The sequence below is a fragment of the Thermobia domestica genome, chromosome 9, assembly GCF_964235325.1.
Source record: "Thermobia domestica chromosome 9, izTheDome1.hap1.1, whole genome shotgun sequence".
In the NCBI taxonomy this organism is placed as follows: Eukaryota; Metazoa; Arthropoda; class Insecta; order Zygentoma; family Lepismatidae; genus Thermobia; species Thermobia domestica.
This window is the reverse complement of record NC_137462.1, coordinates 115,863,574-115,878,951: the sequence shown is the minus strand read 5'-3', so window position 1 is coordinate 115,878,951 and position 15,378 is coordinate 115,863,574.

Below are 15,378 nucleotides of genomic sequence, written 5' to 3'. Positions count from 1 at the left end.
TTCTCCGCCAAAGTTACAGCGTTTTGTCACGACACGGCAGAATAGGCCAACAATATCATTCCGTACAATTTTGATTGTTACCACCATTAGCACTATCAAGAGGAGTTGCCTTTTCCAGCATTTTATTTACTGGTTCCTTCTTTTCTTCGTTTTCTTCTTTCTCTATGCCTTCTAACTTTTTCACGTATTTTTCTCTGGGCTCTTTTCTCTCGTTTACTTATGTCTGCTATTTTTAAAAATCATTCTGCTTGTAGTTCTGGCTTTGTAATCTCTCTCTTTCTTTTGCATCTTTCATTTCATACAGGATCTCTCTTTTATTCTTCTTCGTCTTTCTGATTCTCTTTTTATTTCTAATACCTTACTTGGCTTTTTTCTCTACAATTAAAGCTTTTATTTTATTCCATGTTTCTTTTTCACTAGCATTCTTTTTTTCTTGGTAGCATTCCTCTATAAAATAAAAAAGTAAATCATTTATTTTAATAATCCAGATTTAGTCAGCAACAAACCTGTTTTTATTAGCTTGGGACTCTACAAAGTGCACATCCCAACAACATAACTTCAAATATTTAGTGCTTTTGTTCAAAGAGATAAGCAACATCAATGGTACAAATTTATATTCGAAATTTTACTCATGTATAACATTTAATTAAATTTTAATTCAATATTCGTCAACCAAATCATATATTATGAGACAACATGTAATTTATATTATAGTAGCATGTTTAGCAACATATGATGAAATTTTTGGAATTTTTCCTCCCGGTAGCTCTAATAGTAGCATTTTAAGAAGCTCATAGTAACTCAGATATATAACTATTTGTTATAATAATATCATGAGCTGCTCATTATGGTAACCTTCATGGATCATGTGTAACCTCCATGCTAGATAGAAATCATGGAGGTTACAAAAGTGCACTTCAGAAAGCCTGATACTCAAAGCTAGAAGACTATATATGCAATGACTTCGATTTTAGTAGGAAAACTGCTATTTTAACAATAATCAATTGAAAAAACATTTTCAACATTTTTAATAATAAAACTAGCAAATACATGGAGGTTACAAGATCAAAGAGTACGCACCTATTTTCCATAAGATGTGAAGATTTTTCACGGACACAATACTGCACACACAGTTATCAACATATCACTCACAAAATGGCTGCTCTGAGCTTCACTTTCAGATCTAGAGACAGGACAGTGCTGCTTCCTAGTAGAGTTTCTGGTAATTTTAAAAGTACTCCATGGAGGTTACCTCACAACCCAGGGACAATATTTTCGCATTAAATAGGCCATGAAAATGACCTTAAAATTTAATTTCTTGCTAAGTAGTTTCATTATTTATGTCTTACAGTAGTAAATTATGCGAATTTTTCACGAATTTTCTAGTGAAAACATGCTTTTCTTTCTGTTAATGTTGAAAAATGTTGGTAGGGACACTCCACGGAGGTTACATTTCACATATTTTTCGCTTTTTTAAAAGCAGAAAAATAAAATAAATGTTAAAATAAAGTCTGAGAACACAAAGTACTAATTATTTTTTATTTAATAATAACTTTGTTACTTTAATATTGTATACCTAGAGGCTGAAAAAGCAGAGGGACTGAAAATTCCCCTTAATTTCAGAATCACCTATAATAGTATGCATATAAACTGAAGTGCCCTGTTAATGAATAGATATTATCCTAATTATAGTATATGTAATTATTTTACCGCAACATTCACTTGTAATGTCTTAGAAGTTGTTTCTTTTAGTCGAGTTCAGGGATGCAGATTAACTTAACGTGGGTTTCTCCATACATGCATTAAATACGCGTTCAGAAGAATAATAAAACTACTCATCAATAAAAGCAAGAATGCTATTTAACCGGGCAAGAGAACAGCAAGGAAACCCGAGTTCATTGCAGGATACAACCGTAGGGAACAGGCGTGCGATCGACGATTATACGTATAAACGAGAATAGTGCAAAAAAACACCTGAGATCCCACACTCTCATTTTGATTTGTACTGGTGTGACACTAATAACTTAGCAAACATAAAATATTGGTTTCTACATTGTACAGAATTAGTGTCATAGTAGAAATTAATATTCCAGACTGTCGTTTCATATGCACTTAACTCATTTTAACCGTAAAATTACCATTTTTATGACAGACTATTCTTGACTAGTACCGTAGAATGGCTAGGTTCAGAAGGAATTCTGATGCACATTCGAACAGTAGTCCGGTAGAAAAAATTGATCGTTTTCCTGTTTTCAGTCTCAAACGATCTTCGATGCATATCATAAACAACATCAAAAGACTCTCGTTGCCCCGTCGCATTGATCCACAATATTGGAAACGGATCAGAAAAATTTTCTTGAGTGTGATTCTGTTTGCTATCTGTACGCCATATGGAGAATATCATTTTAAAAGCCGCAGTACAGGGAACTATTTTGTACCTAAGCAGCACTCTACTCTTTAACGCAAGCTAACCTAACCTGTTTAATGTAAAATGGTCAAAATACTTAGTGAAAAATGAACTTGTGCATGTTTTGTAAAACGTTTAATATCCATCCAAACGTCTGCAGAAATTCAGGAAAGAAACGTTAATATTGTAGCTATTCATGTACATATCTGAATTAAATCAATACGCAGATTCGCTTTCACCTTTATCCATATTTTTGATCTCTTGTTTTAAAATGCCAGCTATCTACAAATATGCAATACAAGATTCAATAATTCTGTGAACATATAAAAATTATTTCAATTTCATTCGAGACTTGTTCAAGTATCTTCAACATATTCCTTTGAACGTGTAAATTCGAAATATTGAATGGTCTTGTTTAACCTATCTTTGACCATGTACAAGTAGCGTTAAATTACTATTTCTTGGATCACAACAGGTAAAATATACCAGAATACATTGTTGCCTTCATGTGCGCACAAAATTTATCTCATATATTTTTTTTTTTTTTTCTAATTTAGATTTTGAAACATATCACTGCTTTTGCCACTTATTCCTTCCCCTTAATTTGCCCCACACGACGCTTAATTTGATATATGTCACCTTATTAAAGAAGTTCCTGGTTAATTTTTGGTACGAAATGCTTCTCTACTCTGCAATTATAATTTTATATATAATGAAAAGTATAAGGAATCAGGATGGAACTTATTAAGTCGAAGTGTGTGCTACAGGATCGGTTGTGAAAAACCCAGTTAAAAAAAAAAAAAAAAAGCCCAGTTAATTTATTGGGTAAAATTGGTATTTATTGGGCAAAAATTGGGTTTTATTGCACTTTGTACGTACATTTAAAGCCATATTCCTTTAAGCATTCATGTTCTACTGTAAACATGAAACTACAGAATTCCTTTGTGGGGCTCCCCTGGCGCAGATTCTTGGTTCGATAAGAGCTCATGCCAGGTGAGCTTTGCAATGCACGAACACATGTGCGTGGGTTTTCTCGGAGTTCTCTCATTTCGTCCCAATTTTTTCATGCCACTATATTCATCCATCTCATCATCATAGTTTCCCTTAGCCTTGGTGCAAAATCATGAGACATTGAACTAGATTTAAAACAAAATGTAGCACAAGGTAATCCGTAAAGCCCCACCCGCGTTTCGGATGGGATACTTTGCACCGTTGCTACTCGCTTGTTTCGATTTCTAGAAAAAGAATAGATAATTTTGTAGAGTAACAAACGTGCATAATATAGAATAGGAATATTTTTTTTTTACTACACTAGGGATTTTATATCCCAGAGCCAGTCGTCATAACTGAATATTTCTTCTTCAAAATGTGCCGGGCAAATACGGGGATAGTACCTTAAGTTCAGGAATAAGAGATAGAAAAGAGCTTTATTATCATTATTATTGTAGAAGAACTGAAATGTTGAGACTTTTTTTCAAAAATCATTTCCAAGTTGCCAGTTTGTATTTTTACAATAGATTTTACGATTAAAGGGGCTTTGTAAGATACGATAATTGTACTGTACGTCACATACTCTACCAGATACGCAAGATGAATTCGGAAGTTTTCAAGACATGATTAGCTGTTGTGCTCGTTCTTTACACAATTAGATTAATAGTAAATATTTGAGCCTCTCCTTCCCTTATACGGGAGGGTCCCACAAGTTGTCGCTAAAATCTGATTGCCACATAGCACATCTGATAGAGCATCATGAGAAATGAACATTAGCAAAATTTAAGGTGCTATGGACCAGAAGGATAGGAGCTAGAGGGCTTCAAAATTTGAATATCAAAAAAGTATCATGGAATTATGTACGTTTAAAGTAAATATCTTGAAAACCGGTAAAGCAATCAAAACAAAAGTTGTATAATATAATGAGAACAAAATGGCTTATCGAAAATCATAAACAGTGTTACCATAGGTGAAGCAGTGTTGCCAACTCAGCATAAAATATTTTATTTGAAATAGCAGCATATACAAGTTTGCACAAATTTAAAATGCACTGTTATTACTAAACATAACAGTGAAATGTAGTGGTACAGTGTTGCACACTATTGGAGCTACATGCGCTGAAAATATACAATAGGGAAGTCTAATATGTGGCAACAAAGTATAATAAAGGAATGCACTAGAAACAAGTGAGGATTTTGCATTATACTTCTGTAGCCCCGATGAATAAGTAGAGAACTTGCGAAAACAAAATGATACGAGCGAGGAAAGAAACGCGTGTTTTCTATTTCTGTAAAGTGGTTCTCTATTATCTTACCAGTATTTGAAAGAGTAGTTTCTTGGTTTCTGTCTTTCGTGTTAAGGGACATGTTCTTTTACTTCCTCTCCTACATACCATGATTATGTTTGTAATATTACCATATTCACATTAGAAATATAATTATTTTATTACTAGCTCATTTCATTTTTCGTCGGCTAGGATAGCCATGTGGTCTAGAAGGCTAGATAACCGACATATTAGGCATCGCAGGTTCCAATCCTGCCTCGGACATGTTTTTGTTGTACTTTTCATCTTACATTTCGTTGTAATCTTTCTCTTTCATAGTGATTCGGATCCCACTTTACTATCCTATATAGATTCGAAGCTGACACAGGACGTAAAAATGGCATCATTCAATTTCGTTTTTCAAACGCATCAATATTTTGTAACACTGCTGACATTTTGCTGTTATACTATCTGTGTTACGCATTTAAACTAAATACATAGTATGAGACCCAGATTTCTTTATTACCATCTATTGCCACATATCAAATTTCTCCATTGTAACCCACGTAGCTCCAATAGCGTGCAACACTGTAAGCTACACTTCATTGTTATGTTTAGTGATAATAGTGCATTTTAAATCTGTACACATTTGTACATGGTGCTATTTCAAACAAAATATTTTATGCTGAGTTAGCAACACTGTTTATAATTTTTGATAGGCCATTTTGTTCTCATTATATTGTACAACTTTTGTTTTGATTGCTTTAACGGTTTTCAAAATATTTACTTTAAACGTACATAATTCCATGATATAATTTTTTTTATTTTTTTATTTTCAAATTTTGAAGCCCCTAGCTCCTATCCTTCTGGTCCATAGCACCTTAAATTTTGCTAATGTTCATTTCTCATGATGCTCTATCAGATGTGCTATGTGGCAATCAGATTTTAGGATTCCTTCCTGTTTATCCTACTAGCCTCCCAGCAATATTTATCAATATTTCTACGTTGTCAAGATTGTAGGCGAAACAGGAATTCCTGTTTCGCCTATTGTTAACACAAAGGGAAATTTTTGAGTTGTGGATTTTTGCTTTATATGAACCCAGGATATTGATCTAATGCAAGTTACCAAGAGGAAGTAAAAACGTTTTAGCATGAAGTAAAACTGATCAGGATTAAAAGAAATGAAAAATGTATAAGAGCTATGTTATCGTACATGTTCATTTATTTGTACTTTTTTTTCTGTCGTACATTCATACTCAGTTTTTCAAATGTATGCAATAGGATACAGTATCAACGTAATCCATTAAATCTATAGCTCTAGACTTTAATCTGTCTTTCAAAGTATTAATTCGTTGATCTAAGTGTTGTACTTCAATTTCTGCAGTTTTCCCCGGTTCCCTTTCTCCAGTAACAACATTTTATTTTCATTCTCTGTCCTTGCTTCAATAACTCCAAAAACGTATATATATTGGGATGATCTTGAGGCAATTTTTATTCAGTTTCCAATGTTAGTAGTTCTTGCCCTTTATCACATTTGTCAATATTTCATACTATACAATAAAAAGAAATGGGTGAGCTGGAAGACTATGAAATTTTCTTCACCCTTCCACTTGGCTATTCCACTGTTCATTGGTGAAATCTTACAAATCAACTCTGTGTTTATGATACTACGAAACTGTGCCTTGCACTATGATAGCAATAACCTTCCAGAAAAAAAAAAAAAAACTAAATGCCATTGTGTTGTGCCTTACACATGGGTGCCCACGGAGGGGGACTGACGCAAACTGCGTCATTGAAATATTTGGGGGGGTAAAAATTTATATAAATATGCTTGAGGGGGTGTAAAAATTAATCGAAAAGTTTTTTTCATGGAAGAACACCTACGAATAGACAATTGGGGGGGCGTCATGGACATAAGGGGGGCACCACTGCCTTACAACAAAGAAATGAACGTACCTATAAATCTTTGGAAGTGGTTGAATTGGATCCTCGATTACGTTGTTCGTCATTTTATCCTCAAAACTTCTGGCTTCAATTGGCGTTCTTTGTGACTCGTGAGAATGTATACGTAACGATTTATGGGTTCATCTCCAAGAACAACAGTGGGTTTGCACCCGTGTGTACATTTCAAGTAAGTCTTCTTCTTACCATTACGCCTTTAATCCGATATAAATAATTTTTATATTCAAACAGTTTGCCTCCACGTTTAGTGTTAACACATTTCGACATATCTTTCGAATAAAGACACTTGTTACAGAAATATTCTCACAAAACACTCAGAATACAATTCTATCTATAATTTTAAAAAATGTGCGTCACGGGCCCAGGACAAAGCCTAGGATATTTCTGAACTTTCACAATTCTGAGCTTTTGTGCGTACCTTGGCTACATATCTAAATGAATGCTGTCCGGAAATGGAATGTCCGAAATGTAAAAAAACATAAGGAAGAAAAAGTACTGAAACAATTTTCAATCGGTATACGCCAGATCTTAAATCACAACGGAATAGACTAATCCTTTTGAATAATATTGCCACCACTATAGGATTACCGACTGATAAATAAAAATATAAAACTGTTAAGAAGATAATTCTTGGGAGTATCTTGCATTCACCTTCATGCTTTTGTGCATGTTGTGTATCATCAACTTACCCTCATATCCGAACCCCCAAACAATCATAAAGCCACGAGGGAAACTTTCCCTGTACTGACGAACAAAGTTGCTGCGCCTCTTGCTGTCAATGTCACGATACGTGATCGTCCTAATGTGACAACTAGAAGCAGTAAGATGGGCATATGATTCTTCCATTGGGAACCCGCCAGCTACTTTTCAGTTTCCTACGGTTCCTCTAATGTTCGGTAATGTGATGCGGTAGATGGTGTACATGGGCCTTGCCAAGTAATTCCACTCAGCTGAGAGGTCAAAGTTAGATTCATGATAACTGAAATTGTTTGTTTTTCTACTGGGCAGCTGCTCCATTACTGGAATGAATTAATTTTGTGAATGAAGGTAAAACTTATTTGTTAGTTTGAGTTGCATCTGAAATATATACATAGCAATAGTGTTGTATGTAAATGGTCACTTATAATACACTGTATGTATCTGAATAATGTACCATGTAACAATACACAGAATCTAAAGTGGCTTGAGAAATTGTCTAATGATAATCTTGTATTTCATATTGAATCACGAACGACTATTTTTCTGGACAATAAGACAGTGCTGTGTCATCAGTATCACTGAGGCTGGCCTTTAAATATTCTAAGCAGCGGCGTGCCGTCAAGGGGACTAGGCTAGTCTCCTGGCATTTTAAATTGAAGTATTTTGTGATAAATATATTCCAAAAAAAAAAAAAAAAAAAAAACGAAAACATTGTTTATATTTCTCTATTTTCATAAAATAATACTGTTTCAACTGTTCTCATACAAGTTTAGTCCGCGCCCATGTGCTGGATCCGACAGCTAAGTAAAGATCGGAAACGCTCGGGTTTTAATCGGCTTTTCTCGGGGTAAGGAACAGGGTCCAGCCAGCTAGTCCGGATATCATGTTGACTAGGTTCTAAGCTCGGGCGTTCTGTCGTAAGCGTTACGCAATTAAAGTTACAGTATTTATCTTGACACTATAAGAGATCTAGTGAAGTGTGAACTTTTTAGATTATCAATATATTTTGAAAATGGCTCGAAGGAAGAGGAAGTATGGAAGGGGACTTGTCTGAGAAATCAAGTCCCTTGCAGCAAAGCGATGGCGCAAGCAGTGGTATTACTTCAATTGGTCTAGGGGACAGTACGGGTGGGGATCGGTCGTTTCAGTGTTATATTCTGGACCAATTATTCATGGTATAATTTGGATTTCTTAAGTTTTCAAGAAAAGCAACAAATAATAACCAATGGTAGACCAACTCCAAGCATTTCCATTCAGCCAAAAATGACAGATTATATACATAATATCAAAACGGATTATTTTGCTTCTTCAAAATGGTTAACTGCATGTGAGTCAAGAAAAAAACAGTATTGCTGGCCTTATATTCTGTTCCACAGAAAAAAAGAACGTGTGGAATAATAATGTTTTTTTGTGACATGAACAATTTTTACAAAGCCAAGTTGCGCCACGAAAATTGTTATTCACACGTGTCCACAATAACTAAATTGAAAACTTTCGAGAGGCAGAATTGATTTTCAATTGAGTGAGCAAAGAAGGTTAGATGTTTTAAAGCATAATGCAGAAGTTAATTCAAACCAAGAACTAATGAAACGATTGATTTACGTTTCTTGTTTTATGGCTAAAGAAAAGCTATCATTTAGAGGACATAACGAACAGGAAGAGTCTGTCAATTAGGGAAACTATATTGAAGTAATTCAGTTACATTCTAAGTACGACACTAAATTAATTTGTCACCTTCACAGCACGGGAATGTTTAACACGTTCGCTGCTGAGGACGCCCATCGGCGTCCAGTACTGAATTTGGCATATGCGCCGGACGCCTCTCGGCGCTTGTCCCTGCAGCTGATTCACTTTCCCGCTAGCGCTAGCAATACCTGCACTAGCGCTGGCGGGAAAGTGAATCAGCTGCAGGGACAAGCGCCGAGAGGCGTCCGGCGCATATGCCAAATTCAGTACTGGACGCCGATTGGCGTTCTCAGCAGCGAACGTGTTAAAGGAACATCAAACAGGATTCAGACTTGGCCACACTGAAGCAATGTTTACCCTATGATGATAATGATAAATTTACCTGCATATCTTTGCCACGAAAAATATAGTTTTGTTATTTTTCTTAACTTTCGAATTCCCATATGAGATGCAGATGTTCTGTATTTGTGAGTGGACACAAAGAAGCATAGATTCGCACGATTTGTTCTTGGACGTCAATGGCCAGAACACGGTGGTGAAGGAAGATGTGAATAAGAAAAAGCACGTACAGGAATTCAGGAAATGGTTGTACGTATTTGTTTACCCTGTCTGTTTTGGTATAACCATTAGCTATATCGGCTCCTTTCATCAGTGGGAAGCTTTAGTAATTCCAGAAAATTCTCAAGGTTTAAAGCTCAATTGACATTTATTGGCACCTGACTGCATGTCAAAAGGTAGCGGAGGTTTTGAGATATGAATTCCCTCAAGATTTTCTCAAAACATCTTTTGCTCCGAGGGAAACACTTCTAGCTCATTAACAAGAGGTAGTTAACTACAATATTAGAATGTGCATATCTGCCAAAAAGAATAAAGCAAATATGTCTAGAATGAACCACCATTCAGTAACAACTGAAAAGAAGCTATATAAATTGCATATGAATTTCTCAATTTATAACAGCTTTTCTTGTTTTCAATCTGAATAACTCAGCGTGCTATAATATCAATTTCAATAAACTGCATACATACACTTCTATTTCATGGTTGTTTGTGTTATTGTGTTTTCAATCCGAATAATCCAATGTACCAGACTAGTTTTCAGGAAGAGAAAGGTATGCATATATATTAAACATACTATCAAGAGCGCCGATCCTGGGGGACCGAGCCCCCCAAAGCTCATGTGGCCCCTATTTTATTTATAAGTATACAATATTTGGTATAATTTGAGTGTAATTTGTCTTAAAATCTTCATATATAAACCTTCTGCATCTGAATGCTCCCCCCCCCCCCCCAAATTTACAGAGAAATCGGCGCTCTTGCATACTATAGTAATATTTTCTAGTACTGTATATTTTTATGATTACTCTATATACATTATTTATAAGTAGCTGTCGTGCCACTGCTTATTAAAATTCTACAATCAAGTAATACAGAAATCACTTATTTTCTGTAAGTTGGCCACTTTTCGATGGAACCGATGGTGGCCAACAGACAGGTTTCAATGTATTATTAAATGTGTTGGTGACGTAATTCTGGATAAAATTAAATCAGAAATAAACAATACACTTTTTACAGCAGTAATGTTGGACAAAACTACGGACATTGCAAAGCTCTCTCAACTGTCAATCGTTTCGGTACGTAAGTGACGGTAGTATTCATGAAAGATTTGTTTTGCAGATGTTAGTAGTGATTACACTGTGACTGCTCTAAGTGAGCATGTTTTCCAAGTTTTCTCTCACTTTAATTGTAAGCAAAAGGTTGTAACACTAGGCTATGATGGAGCTATCACGTTTTCTGTACATTTAAACGGTTTACAATCTTTTGAGAAAAGGTGTCCCAGTGCACTCTCCACACACTGCTATGCTCACAGAGTCAATCTCGTTGTTCCACAGTCTGTTAATCACATCGACGAATGTAAAATATTTTTTAGAACAATAAGCGGCATCCCACATTTACTTTCACATTCATCGAAATGCTGTAACGCGCTTGCTGAATCAGAAGTAACTAAGCGATTTCCAATGGTTGCCAATACAAGATGGGATTACAATTCCAGTATTGTGAATGCAGTGAATGAAAATCAAATATACCTCTTCCGGTGTTTTGAAGAAGATTCAGATAATTGTGACACTGAAGTTTTCATGGCTGCAAAAGGCTGTGTGTTATCATTGAAGAATTTCGATTTTGCATTTCTACTAAAAATTTTCAGTCATATTTTTATGAGCACGGACATTCTATTCAACATTTTTAAAACATTGGATGTGAAATATTGCATCGAAGAAGTACAAGAGACGGTATCTCATTTTGGGAATGCAAGAAACGATTTTAAAGAGACTTTTAGCAAAGTAGAATTAGATTACTCAACAGATTCAAAAATTAAAAATGTGCGTCTCCACCATGACTTATTGATACTGTGATTAGACAAATGAAGGTGAGATTTCAAGATATCAGTGAGTTGAAATTCCTGAGCTGTTATATTCAAAGAAATTTCAGTGATTCAAATCTCGATTTCCTAATTGCTTGTTTTTACTTTTAAATCAAGTTACGGGAGTTTTTTTTAAATTTTAACAATTTGCGGAGTGAATTAATATCAGTTTACAGACTCTTAGATTTTTCAAACAAAACTGTGACTGAAATTATCCACTTCTTGAAAGGAAGAGGCTTGGTAGAAGAAGCGTTTACAGAAACATATAAATTGTGTTTGGTGTCAATACCACTCAGACCCTCCACAGCACAGCGCACATTCTCTTCGAACCTAGTCCCCTATGAGAAAAGTCACCACACGCCATTGATTCTATGTTTCCGGTATATAGTGGTGATGCTTGAGAGCTTACAACTTTTGTATGAAACAACATTCAATGAATCCACCGGACTCAACAATGGTTAAGGCGAATCTCTTTGTATTCAACCACTTCTTAATTATGATATTTTCATCAATTTTGACATTAAGGACAGTATTAATAATTTCTACACCAGGGGAGCTAGAAAACAAACCCATTATACTCGTAGCTATTACAGGAATGCAATAATTTCTAAGACGCCTTGAAAGTCAACATTTGGATGTGTTCCTTGATATTTTGATTATAAACACACATGGAAACTGTGGGTACTTGAGGACCCAACAAAGATACGCCATTTATATCCTATCAGTACCCCTTTGTATCATTGGGCGCATCTGAAACGAATGGACAGTTTTTCAAGTTAACACAAATTAAGTTGTATTTTGTCTGTTTCCCTTCATTACATTGAGTTCTAATTTAACTTATTCTTTTACTAGCAGATTGCCCGTTCTTCGTAGAGAGAGAATACATTTTATTTTGGACAAAGGGCAATGCAGGGGTGAATTTGGATTTAACACATGGGCTGAAAAGTCCCGGGCCTAACAAAGAAAACACCGTTTTTTGGTTCAAAATTAGCTTTATTCATCAACGTAATCTCCATGAAGAGCAACGCAATCAGTCCAGCGCCGCTCTAACATTTCAATACCACTTTTGTAGAACGATTTATCTTTTGCCTCAAAATAGGCCTCAGTTGCAGCGATAACCTCTTCATTCGTGCGAAATTTCTTACCGGCGAGCATTTTTTTCAGGTCTGCGAACAGCCAGTAGTCGCTGGGAGCCAAATCTGGCGAATACGGTGGATGTGGGAGCAATTCGAAGTTCAATTCATGTAGTTTTGCCATTGTTTTGATTGACTTGTGACACGGTGCGTTGTCTTGATGATACAAAAGTTTTTTCTTTGCCATATGCGGTCGTTTCTTTGCAATTTCGGCCTTCAAACGCTCCAATAACGCTATATAATAGTCACTGTTAATGGTATGTCCTTTCTCAAGATAGTCGATGAATATTACACCACGCACATCCCAAAATACCGAGGCCATAACCTTGCCAGCCGATTGTTGTGCTTTCGGGCGCTTTGGACGAGGTTCACCAGTTGCTGTCCACTCAGATGCCGATCGTTTTGATTCCGGAGTGAAGTGATGGATCCATGTTTCATCCATGGTCACATATCGACGCAAAAAGTCCGGTTTGTTACGTTTAAACATGGCCAAACACTGCTCAGAAGCATCAACACGTTCTTGTTTTTGGTCAACAGTGAGCAAACGCGGCACCCACTTTGAACAGAGCTTTCTCATAGTCAAATGCTCATGCAATATAAAGCCAACACGTTCTTTTGATATCTTTACGATGTCAGCTAACTCACGCACCTTCACTTTTCGATCATTCAAAACAAGTTTGTGGATTTTTTTAATGTTTTCTGATGTTACTGCCTCATTTGGACGTCCACTGCGTTCTGCATCATCGGTGTCTCTACGACCACGTTTGAAGTCAGCAAACCAACGTTTTATTGTTGTTTCTGATGGAGCGGAGTCTCCATAACACTTTTCAAGCCATTGCTTCGCTTGAACGGTATTTTTTCCCATCAAGAAGCAGTGTAAAATTAAAACACGAAATTGTTTTTGATCCATTGTTTTGAAACTAACACAAGTAGGGTCACTCTTAGCACAATAACTCACAGACGAATGAATAGAATATCATGAAATTCTCACAGCTGTCTTGTGAAGGTTAGTATTCACTGAAAACAAGGTGACTGCAATACAACTAGCGCCATCTATGTGTTAGGCCCGGGACTTTTCAGCCCATGTGTTAAATATCGGAAGTGTCACTTCATCTCAGAAATCCCGAAAACTATGGATTCAATAATAATATCTCCTTTCCTCCCCCTCCCCAAAGTTGCACCGAAAAAGTGAAATGAAAAAAAAAAACATACCCGAACCTCATCTATATTGGAAATTTGATCGAGATCGGTCGGGTAGTTCAAGGGTTATATTTGAGTATATTTGGTGCCTCCTCAATATAGGGTAGTACCACCGTTTGCGTCCAAAACAGGTCCGATTCGTCGTGAAATGGATGTTATTATTATTATTATTATTATTATTAGAGGAATATTGCACAGTTCTTTTAGTTTTGTCAACGAGGATGGGGCAGGATATCTCCAGAGACCACGGTTCGAGTGTTGTAGTTCATCCCGATAATAATGAAACTACACCTCATCAATTTCAATAGTGTGAATTGGCGCATTGTCTTCGTGGAAAATCACGTAACTGGTAGGGAAACATCATCTGCATCATAGAATGTGTTTTCACATTAAATGTTCTCCATCAGGTTATGAAAGTCATGTCTGACTGTACCGCTATAGACAGTTCCAGTTGCTAATTGAGTTCTGTAGTCGCTTTTGCTGTACGGTTTTCGGTGGTCGACAGACAGGTACTGCATACCTATTTACAGTCTTACCAATTGACAGATCTAACATGTTCCAATAATTTAGCCTTGGTCTTCATTTTTATATTGTTATCTACACAGATATTCAAGTTAAATTTATTACCAGTATTTGGAAATTCAGTCATGTGTGAAAACTATCTGTATATAAGATCTATGTTTTAGATATATGGTTAGTGTACGCGTCTTTGGTACAGGAAGCATCCGTTCGGTTCCCGGTAAGAGCTTATGTGGTTCAAATCTTACATTAATTGTAGCTGCACAACTCATGCAGTCTCAGTCTGAAACATATGTTAAAAACTAATGCAACCAATCCAGATCTATCTATCTGGATCATTCCACCGAAAATTGCCCGATGGTGGTTGCATTATTAAAACTTCTGATAATTGGCACCTATTGATACATGTTCCTTAAACACACAATGGTATAATTACAAATATTGGTACTTCACTCCGTATGTCAATGACGGCCATATTTCCAATATGTCGTATAGCAAATTATGTGAAAATTAGGATACACGCAAAATGCAATGTCAGAAATTAAAGTGGCGCAGATGTGAAACAAATATCATTGCAAGGGTAATGTAATGCCGAAAAATCGTGAATTAAGCATAGCCTATAACAAGTCTAAGGAGTTGAGACTGGAATATCCTATGTAACTTCGTATTTGTCTCCATATAGTGGACAGCTGTATAAAATATGAGATAGTAGAAATGAATAATAGTGGTTTTATAGAGCATCACATATGGTCACATACAAAATGTTTGCCATTGTTTACACTTGGAACGTGGGGAAAGTACAAAAAACCTAAAACGTACGCTAAATGACCTTTACTTTATATTGTATTTGTAGTACATATAAAATTAGTGTTTGCATATATAAAACTATAATGTTGGAAAGTTGCTTATAAAATGTCAAGGTACAAAACAGTGGCATGTATTTTGTGCAGCATGTCTAATATATAAAATTGAAAATGACAGTTTGTGACCTTTTTTTAAAATAATAATATATTTTTATTTGGAATATAATATTCAGGCAGAAATTGCGTGAGTTTGGTGAGAGGAGAGTGGTTACAGAAGGAAGATTTCTTCCAGTGCC